Consider the following 11,209-nt stretch of genomic DNA (forward strand, 5'->3'; position numbering starts at 1 on the left):
GGTTGCTTTTGAAGCTCAGATGCAATTCTAGAAATGTAAAACAATTAGAGCAGTATTTATGTCCACATCCATCTCTAAAATCAATACACAGTGAAGTTCTTTATTGCAAATTCACTTGGCATGACAAGAGAATTGAACACACAGCTCTGAGGTCAGGCTGAAGCAGACCATTTTCATTTGGAATTTCCCAGATATCCCTGTTAGACACTCATGGACAATTCCCGGAATGCCACAAACACCCGAAACAAGCTGACCTTAACCACCCACATTTGAAAATTCAACACTTTTTGTCTGCTGGATGAGACAAAATTCTTTTTCAGAGAGCAGAGAGTGCCATCAGTGTCTCAGCATTTTGCTCAGCAGTTCCAGGACAGCAGCAGAACCATCCTAATTCCCCGGGGGATTTATATTTTCTATATGTTCCAACTCCTTTTACAAAAAATTAGGAAATATGGAAGCTCAGGTGGTATTTTGGACACTTGGGTTACAAAATGTGTGTTCAAGTACCTACCTTGGTATGTGACAGGGACGACAGGGTTCCCCTCTGTATTCAGAGGAAAGATGAGAATATTTTGTTCAATTAAAAGATATTTTAGGACAGTGGCCAAAACATGAGTATATGATGACATTATGCCCTTAACACTGATGAAGTAGAAGACAATCACTTATGTATTTCATATTTCTCATTATTTTGGGAGATCCTGAATCATGATTTTGGGGCTGGCAATGAATATTCAAGTGCTCAAGATACAAATTTAGGACTTTGAACCGAAGCTGATGATTTCCAGACCTCAGCCTTTTATAAACCTCTTCTCATGGCATCAGCTGGCCAGAGATGGAGAGAATAACAAAATAAATATGAATTACTTGCCTGGGGCTTTTTTCTGTCTGAAAAGAGACTTGAACAGGAGGAGTCAGGCAGGCTCAGGGTGTTCTCATCTTCCCCAGAATCACAAAGAACATGAGGCTCAGGCACCTGACTCATCTCCATTAAAAAGCCCCGTGGGAGCTGGAAAAAATATTATCTGCCCTTGTAAAATTCCCCGAGCCAATCTGTAACAGAGCTGCTTACACCAAAGAGGTGCTAATTTTCAGATGAGCTTTAATTCCTCACTTGGAGCTCGAGAAAAGCCTCTTTTAAAGGGAGTTGTTCTTCAGGCTGCAACGCTGGACTTAATTTCTGGCGATTAGTGCTTGAGAAATTCAGTAAAATTTGGAGCTCCAGAAGAAAAGGATTGGTGAGGCAGCAATGGGAAATACCAGTTTGATGGCAGTAGCAGTGGTTCACCTCCTGTTCACGGCACTGGCCATGACAACATCGCCCAGTGCATGTGGTGACATTTAAGGAAAGGTCTGTCTCTGCCCTGGTTTTCCTTTCCTTTACCCAGTAGGAATAAACCTGATTCAGGACAACACATCTGCTTGTAGGACCACTAGGAAAGCTCAGTTCAAAGAGGTTCATTGGCACAAATATAACGTAAAAGCAATTAGTCATTAAAAGGCCTGTAAGCAGTTTGTACTTCACAAATTATTAGAGTTAATAACAAAAGCTCTTTCACTGCTGTCGCTCAAGCAGTTATTCTAACCAGTCCACAAAGCAATAATTGCAAGATAAATCTTGACACAGTCAAAGCAAATTCATGGTAGCAAGAGCCACGAGGTGTTTGCACAGCATGAAACAGGTCAGGAGCAGGAGAGGAAACACAACAGCAGCTCCCAGCACAGCAAGGCACCAGTTTTCTCCTTTATTCTGCGATATTCTCCCACAAAAACAAGGTACTGAGTTCAGGGGGAAATGTTAAAAAATTTAGTACTGCAATTAGCACTTCCACAGTATGCTTAGCACCCTATAGTTCAATTAAAAATAAATAGGTCAGGTGGATTGAATGAAAAGGCACTAATTAAGGCATTTTCTATTTTTACTTTTGCCCTCAAGGGTTGAATACGGAACTAGTGTTTTTATTGAAGCTACCTGATTTATACAATGCTGGATTAATTAATTTTGAATCACTATTTGATCTTTTATGATACTGCTTTACCTTCTTCCCTCTGCTTGCAAAGAATGATTAAGCTGTGCCACTAATGAGAAACATTAATTTAATAGTTTTTAAATACATCATTAAACTAATTTCTTCAACATAATATTAATATTTCTCATTTATTTTGAATTCAAGTCAGAGTTTTCTCCCTTTATGCCATGAAAACTTTACTCTTCATTTTTAATGTGATCAGTTGATGAGGTGGGGGGGTAATTGATCTGCCTGGCATTGTTCACTATATTGAAGCACAGAAACTGCTAAATTCAATCACAGATCTGCTTTTTCTTTATTCTGCCTTGAATAGAAAATGTCTAAAAATACAGCAGAAATCCTAATGTTTCTTAAACCCCTAAATGTTCTTGGACATAAATAATATTGTTTATACTGCAGACCCACGTAGTCCCTCTGAATGAGGAAACTCATCAGTCCCTGGGAGAGGAAACACTGTCACAATTTCCAAGAGCCAAGGAGCTGGTCCTGGGTTTGAAATAGTGCCAAGAAAGGTATTGGATCCCTCAAGAGGATGCTGTGTCCAATGAGAAATTTCTTAGGTTTCTAAGCATTAAAATAGAAACATTAAAACAACTCATTTTCAGCTTTTCTTTCCACTCAGTCACTGTGATTTTATCACAGAATGGTTTGGGCTGGAAAGGGCATTTCAAGATCATCCAGTCCAATTCCTCCTCCATAAGCAAAAACATCTTTAATTAAACCAGGTCGTTCCAAGCCCTGTCCAGTCTGTCCTTGGACACTTCCAGGGATGGGGCAGGCACAGCTTCCCTGGGCAACCTGTGCCAGGTCCTCTGCACCCTTATATTAGATAGACTATATATAGATATTTTATATTTTAAATATATATATATATATTATATTTATAAATATATAAATATATTTTAAATATATTCAGTCTCTCTGTTATAAATTACAGTGTTTGGTACAGTGCTCTGCTCTGTCTCACTGGACTGACAAAGCACCTGAAGCCGAGAAACCAGAAAAAAACCCTCTTTCTTCCCAAGTCTTTGGTGTGCTCTGCTCTCTTTGATGAGGTAACAAACACAGTCATGAGTATCACTCCCCCAGCACTTAAAAAAGTTATGAGTCACACAAACAAGAGGGCGTGTTCTCTTCTGACTTGTTCTCCCTTTGCATGAATGAGTAACAGAGGAGCAGGAGCAGGACTGCTGTCGTTGGGATCCGAGCAGGTCCCAGAGAGAGGGAGGGATGAGATCCATGTAAAATGGGATGAGCTGCTGTGGGTACCGGGTGTCAGCAGTGCCAAAGGCTGCTGTCCCCAGTCTAAAATGGGATGAGCTGCTGTGGGTACCTGGTGTCAGCAGTGCCAAAGGCTGCTGTCCCCAGTCTAAAATGGGATGAGCTGCTGTGGGTACCTGGTGTCAGCAGTGCCAAAGGCTGCTGTCCCCAGTCTAAAATGGGATGAGCTGCTGTGGGTACCGGGTGTCAGCAGTGCCAAAGGCTGCTGTCCCCAGTCTAAAATGGGATGAGCTGCTGTGGGTACCTGCTGTCAGCAGTGCCAAAGGCTGCTGTCCCCAGTCTAAAATGGGATGAGCTGCTGTGGGTACCTGCTGTCAGCAGTGCCAAAGGCTGCTGTCCCCAGTCTAAAATGGGATGAGCTGCTGTGGGTACCTGCTGTCAGCAGTGCCAAAGGCTGCTGTCCCCACCAGGACATTCTGAGCCACCCTCCCTGGCAGCTTTGGCGTTTTTGGTCCGTGTTGTTTCAGTTGTTCCACACAGCTCATTGCCCTCCCATGTGCTCACTTTAGGGTTTGTCAGACCACACCTGGAGTGTGTTTAGTGATGGATGGCTTGGGGAAATATAAGGAAGCATTTTATCCCCACCCCTCGTTTTCTTCACCTTGTGCAGAAGACAGAAACCACTTCTCTGTGCCAGGGCAAAGCAATCATGGGTTTGGGGAGCAGAGCACAGATCTGTGTGTTTGTGACAGCAACCAGCACATCTGAACTGCCTCCTGCTTTTCCTTTTCCCACAAAAAGCTTTTCTTATGTGAAAATGGATTACCTGGTTAGACAAGAAGAAAAATTAGGTGCCAACACACAGATGTTGGACACTGCTTTTGCGGCTGGACAACCCAAAGTGGATGGAGCACATGTAAATACTGCTCTGAGAAAAAAGTCAGCTCAGTTCTGATCTAGTTCCTCTCATTTTCTAAAACACCTTCTGGATATTGCCAAATGACACAGGCTTATGGTGCCAGTTTGGGATCACAGCTGCAACCAGGGAATTCCAACAGGAAGGACATGTTTGGTGCTCTTTCCATCCTCTGCTGCACAAAGCTCCATAAGAGTTTGAGACACGGAAAGGAAACTTTATCTGGGTGCTGCACCCGGTCATACCTGGACAAAGGATTTTACAGACTGGCTCTTTAAAAAACACCAAAACAATTTACCTGGAAGTGTCCAAAGACAGGTTGGACGGGGCTTGGAGCACCCTGGGATATTGGAATGTGTCCCTGCCCGTGGCAGGGGGGGCACTGGGTGGGCTTTAAGGTCCCTTCCCACTCAAACCATTCCATGATTCTGTGATTCTTTGCAAAGCTTTTCTGCTTTTAAAGGAAATTTATGCATCTCTTCTTCTACCTCCCTCACACCCCCCAGTTATTTAAAAGCATTTTAGGCAGGGGGGGTCATCTTCAATAGGTACCCCCAGCTTCTCCCACCGGCGTGCCTCGTTGGCCCTGCTCTGATCGAAAGTCAACAGCAAAATTTCTCTGCAAGATCAAGCCCAGGTAGGGTGAGTTTTTTTACTGCAGATTTAATTTATTCATAAACAATAAGGGCTATAAACTCAGTCATCTCAAGGTTAACATGCTACTCAAATATCCAGCAGTCTAGCTGAGTGAATAATCCATAACTAATTGCTTATTTAATCGCACATCCTTTGTACAAGAGGCAGTTGAAATTTTCCCGATGGCTTCGGGTTCTCCCCGCTTTGAAGTATCCTATAAAACTTCTCTATCTGTTCTGCCACGTGTGTACTTTGTTGCTTCACTATTCCAAGCAAGTGATTCTCTAGTTAGATTATTTCTATAGCTATTAATTAATGGTTGTAGCTCATAGATTCCCAGTTATCCAAAAGTAAGGCTGGCACAAGGTGAATTCTGAGCCTTCTTTCAATCATTCTGTTGTTCATTGTGTTATTTTATTTTTTAAAATGAAATCAGAACATTATCCTTCATGACAATCCAAACATGTTAGACTCGTGAAACCTAACAGCTTAATTAATTTATTAACTTAACATGGAGGAACACCAACATTTAACAGGAATACTTTTCTTTTCTAAAAAATTAAAATAGAATAGCCAATCAACAGATATGACTATTGATATTGTATCAAATTCCTCTTGCCTGCTAGAATTTCTGGAAACTGGTTTTGTCATTATTCTTAAAAAATTCCTTAGGAATATAGAATATGGTCCTAAATATCATTTGTGCAGGAACTACACCCAAAAAAAAAAAAAAAAAAAGTATATTCATTAAAAATGTAATTGCATATAATTATTTATAGATTTTTATCTGTACTTTGGAAAAGAAAAGGCTGAGTTGAGGGTAAAAAAAAGTGTTGTAGTCTTTCAGATTACCTCCTGCCATAATTTCTTTTTAAATCACCACTTGGAATAAAATTTTCCTTATCAGACTATCCCAATTAATATCAAGAGACCCTCAGCTTGCTGCTGACATCCTTCAGATGTTCGTGGGAAATTCAATTTAAACTTTATTCACTTAGTAAAACTTAGCTGCATTTTGATGCAATCACCCAAAACTGAACAGTTCACAACAAATAATAGCCCAGATTCATGTGCTCAGCTAACATTTTTATGCAATAAAAATCATCTGCATATGAAATTGCACATTCAATCCCTGACTTGGATTCCAACATCCTGGAGAAAAGGCAGGGATTATTTAGATGGACACCTACTTTGGCAAGCACAAGATCCTGGGTGGAGGAGAGGGGGAAAAAGAGCCACAGGAACCTTTATCAGTGATCAGTGCTTGCAAGGAGGAGTTGAGTCACTCAATAGTCAATCTGTTTATTGGATATTCTGTAATAATTCTTTAGAAAAAATAAAATTTTCTCATTAAATGTTGAAGTTCCTACATGCTAACAGTAAATTAATTGATAAGTTTCACATTTCCATACTTCTGCTCTCTTAAACCCCAGTGAAACACAGGATCACACATCAAAATAAAACAGGAACTTAGGAAGTTCTTTGGAACTTCTTAGGTTGGAGAAGCCCTCTGGGATCATCAAGGCCGAGCTGTGCCAGATCCCCTCCTGTTCCCCAGCCCCGAGCACTGAGTGCCATGTCAAGGCCTTCCTTGGACACCTCCAGGGATGGGGACCCCAGCTCCTCCCTGGGCAGCCCCTGGCAATGCTAAAAAACCTTTCCATGAAGATATTCCTCCTGATGTCCAACCTGACCCTTCCCTGGCATAGTTGAGGCCATTCCCTCTCATCCTGTCCCTGTTCCTTGGGAACAGAGTCCCCCTGGCTGCCCCATCCTCTCAGGTAGAAAGTGGCTCATTTGAAACCCAGAACTGGTTCACCATGACTCAGTTTGTGCAGTTATTGTCCTTTCAGTGGTTCTGCACAGCCACATGAACCTTTATTGACCTTTAGCTGTACAAAAAGAGCTCTGACAAACTTGCCCTGCAAGTCATGACGACGTCTCCGACCGAGGCAGCAGCCCCTGATCCCACAAGGCCACTCCACCTGTGTAAAAAGCATCTCGATTCCAATTTATTTCATTATTAAGCAGAAACTTGCTGTTCAGTTTCACCAACACCTCCCAAACAGCAATTTTCGAGTGCAGGCAGAACTTCTACTGTCATTTCCAGCTCACAGAACATCCTTTTCCTTCTCTCCTTTCTCCATGCCCTTTTCCAAAGTGACCTCTAGCAGAGAAAATATCACCCCCACACCTGGATTATACCCACAAGTGCTCATGACAGAGCAATGACATTTTGCCATCAGGCAGCATATGCATTTTCCTGCCTACCTGCAGCAGAACAGAGGGGTGGTGATATATAAAAAATTTAATTCTATTCATACTGACATTTACAGTGGAACTCCAGAAATTGAGAAAACTTCTCATTTTCAAGCCTTGCTCACAGGCAAACATCCCCAAAATTGGGGTAGAAGTTTTTCAAGCCCTGCAAGGGATTTGCAAAACCTACTTCCTCCATGATAACACTGGAGTGTGCTCATTAATGAAAATTAAATATTTAAGAAGCTATGCAACAACAGGGTTTGAAAGGCAAAGTGATAATTTCCTACTACTGCTTAGTGAGTAGGAATTTCTTTGGGACAGGGCAAGTGTTTATTTTCTTTTTTGTTTTAATTAAAACAAAACCACTTTCTTGCAGGACACCCATTCAAGGGGGAATTGAGCATTTCTACCTAAATAGACTTTTGGGAGCTTTTTAGTGCAATTCTCCATCAAATCATGGCAGGCAGCAGCAGGGGTTTTAATCCCCTGAAATGAAGATGTAGAAGTCTCTACCTGGCTCTTGGCACTCATTTACATGGAGATGCAGTACGTGGGGGTTTGATATCTAATTTTTGTAATTCGGAATGAACTGTTGCCATGGCAATCCTGACATGGAAGATGTACTATTTAGGGAAAAGTCTCCTGTAGAGAAAAGTCAACCCAGACACTCATTGACAGCTTCAACGAGACCCCGTGAGCCAACCTGTCCTTCCAAATGTCTGCACACCTGAGGCATCTCAAACTCAGAGATCTGAAAAGAGGGAGTTCAGGGGATAGACAAGGACCAGGAGCTGCTGTTGGATTCTCTGCCAAAATGGACTGAATTGTGGCATCACTTTCCATCAGGGAATTGTTTTGCAAAAAACACTTATTTGTTTATGTTTCTTGGATTTGTATGTGGGTTTGGTTTTAGTTTTTTGTTTAAATTAATGACTTATGCAGTGCCATAAAATTTCTTATCAATTACCACATTTTAATCCTCATGAGGGTTAAAGTTCCTCTCTCCGTTTATCAGCAGGAGCCTGGAAATGACCAGTTTGTTCTCTGAGTCACAGATTTCCTTCACAACCAATATTTGAAATAACCAATAACCAGTTTTTATGCTTTATGGAGTCATTTAGCTAGTGGCTGCAATAATGTGAAGAGACTGAGTGCTTTAGACAGTTAAATAAATAGTACTTAGTAATTATAAAATCCTGGAATAGTTTGGATTGGGATTAAAGATAACCCAGTGTCACCCCTGCCATGGGCAGGGACACCTTCCACTGTCCCAGGCTGCTCCAAGCCCCGTCCAACCTGGCCTGGGACACTTCCAGGGATCCAGGAGCAGCCACACCTCCTCTGGGAATTCCATCCCAGCCCTTCCCACCCTCCCAGGGAAGAATTCCTTCCCAATATCCCATCTAACCTTGCCCTCTGGCAGTTTGAAGCAATTCCCTCTGTCCTGTCACTCCATGCCCTTGTACTCTCATGGAATTCAGTGGGATTCAGGGACGTTCTGAATCTGGTGCTTGTCCCTGTGCTGCAGCCCTGGTCCCTCACCTGCCCACTTGGCTGTTCCCGGCACATTCCCCAGGAAATTTGGCAAGAACGGCCACAATGGAACAAAATTCCTGCCTGTCGAGCGTGGCAGCTGGAGGGAGGCATAAAAATGCTTGTACATGTTTACACTGAGATTTCTATGCATAAGTGCTTGTTCCAATTTAATTAAAAATAACACAGAAAAATAGTTAAGAGACCTCACCCTGGGACATGGGTGGCACTTAGAGTTGATAGCAGTTGCTCTTCTCCCAAATGAAGCGATTGAGCAATTAATTGCAGAAAGTTTCTGTAGTTCAGCAGAGATGGTGCCACACTCAATTTACACTCATTCCCATGGATTTAGCACCATGCTTTTCATGCTAGAGCAGAAAAAGGAAATTAATGGACAGCAATTCACCTCCAGGATTCCAGGAGTCACACAATGCAGTTGTTTTCTTATGCATTCTCTTGTCCAGAATAATTAAGAATTTCAGGACAAACCTGGAGCCCCGCCACCAGATTTTTGCAGGCTCACCAGTGGCATTTCTTAGCCTAAAGAGTTCCAACATGTGGGGCAAGAACAATGCCTTAGCAGACAGATTATTTGCAGACCTTCACTGATTTGTTTAAACATTTAAAATGAATCTAACATTTACCTTGATCTAAATAGACCACAATAAGTGAGCGAGCGCCGTGCTATTATTACTTGAGTGTTTCTCATGTTCTTTCACCTTTAAATTCTCTTCTCTTCTCTTTCACCTGTGGTTATTTTAATAATTTGTAGTTGAAGCCCTCCAGATTCCCTCTACAACATTCCTGCACAGTTCCCAGCTCCCATTGCACCCCATCTATCAACCCACTCTTTCAACTCCTGCACTTCCAGACATTTAAAACACCTTAATGGCTTTTCTCACTGAACCGTAAAAATTATTTATAAATTCATTTTAAGACATACATACAACGAGAAACTCATAACACGTCATGAAATACGAATTATATTTGCTGGATTATAAAAAATTCTTTGGGTCTATGTATATGTAATGAAGGAAAAAAGCCAACTGCTTCTCCAAGTGGACTCTTATTATAAGCAATCACCAAATGCAAGGTGAGAGGATAACTAATTATTTGCTATAATTACTTTTTAAAATAAAGACCTTGACAGGAAAAAGCAGTCCCTTCCAAGACCTAATTTTAATTAAGTACATTTGGTGCAGTTTCAAGGAATAGTCTCACTATTTTATCCAGGATTTTTCACAACAAAACAGCCGCAGCATCTCCTTCCCTCTAAGGTTAAAAGCAACAGCAGGGGCTGTTAATCTGAGTTACCTCTGCAGCTCAGCAAGGGAAATCACCCCAAGAGTTCAGTGACGCTTCAGGGGAAATGCTTTTCATCAAAATTTATACATTATTTGGGCTCCAGGAGGAGAGGGTCCTCCCTAAGGAACTGATGGAAATAGGAAGAGTGGCAGTTACCTTCAGCCACTGGAGGTGTAACTACACTTAGTGCATCGAACTCAAGATGTGAAACTGTAAAATGTTAATTAAAAATATCTAAGAATTAAAACCAGAAGCCAAACTTTTTGAAACACAACCTGAAATTCTGACCTGAGGCTCGTGTGCCAGATTTGTCCTGCAGGATAATATGCAGATGGACTTAAAATGAAACTGCAGTCAAAGAAGGTTTTTCTTCAGTTCTCTCCAGTTCCAGCTATTCCTAAAGCCCAGGCTGCTCTTCTCAAGAATTTGGGCTGTACCTCATCCCAGATGCCCAGACTCACTCACAAAAAGTCCAGTTGTTAGCTAAAAACCCTTGGCTGTGCTTTCATGCCCACTCGGTCAGCTTCAGGGCATCACCTCAGCCCATTTGGTCATCTCCCATGTCTTTGAGCTCTCGCTGTAGGACACAGTGCTCTGTACCACACATTTCCTTTCCTTTCACAGCACACACAGGGTGAGAGCTCCTCATTATCCCCATTAAAGCAGCACTGCTCGGAGAGAGGCACCTGTGCTTTGAGCACTGCTGGACTGGGGTTCTCCTCCCTGGGGCAAATAGGTCACAACATCTCTTTTCTACTTTACAGCAAAGTATTCCAAAGTGAAATTTAATCTGCCAAATCCACAATGGAGATTGTTAGTAAGATCCTTTCTGCAAGGAAAAAGCCATAAAGCAGCTGCCTCAGAATTGAGGTGGAAACGCTGATGATCTAAATCACCCTAGCCTGGTATATAAATGAAAAGCAACAACCAGAGTAGGGATTGATCCCTGGAGAACTCACTGGTGATTCATTGTGGAAGATGAAAAGCTGTCTATATAAACAAATTGTTTATGGTCTGTTAAACAAAAGTAAAACCAACGGAGTGCAGTAGATGCAATTCCTGCTGAGGATTCAATCTTAGCAAAGTGCACAGGTCTGACCCTGCGGCCCTTTTCCATAAGAACCACAACTGGAACAAGAAGGGACTGCAGAATTTGCCATCTGTGCCCCAGCCCTATCTGATGAAAGGAGTCAGAGCCTGAGGAAGTGCTTTGTGTTGCCACTTCATTGAACATGGCCCTGCTACAGCCAGAGGCAATAGCGGGGTCTGCAAACAGTAGCGCTCAATTCATGACCTGTGATCCCTC

The sequence above is a fragment of the Aphelocoma coerulescens genome, chromosome 22 (assembly GCF_041296385.1).
Source record: "Aphelocoma coerulescens isolate FSJ_1873_10779 chromosome 22, UR_Acoe_1.0, whole genome shotgun sequence".
NCBI classification, from domain to species: domain Eukaryota; kingdom Metazoa; phylum Chordata; class Aves; order Passeriformes; family Corvidae; genus Aphelocoma; species Aphelocoma coerulescens.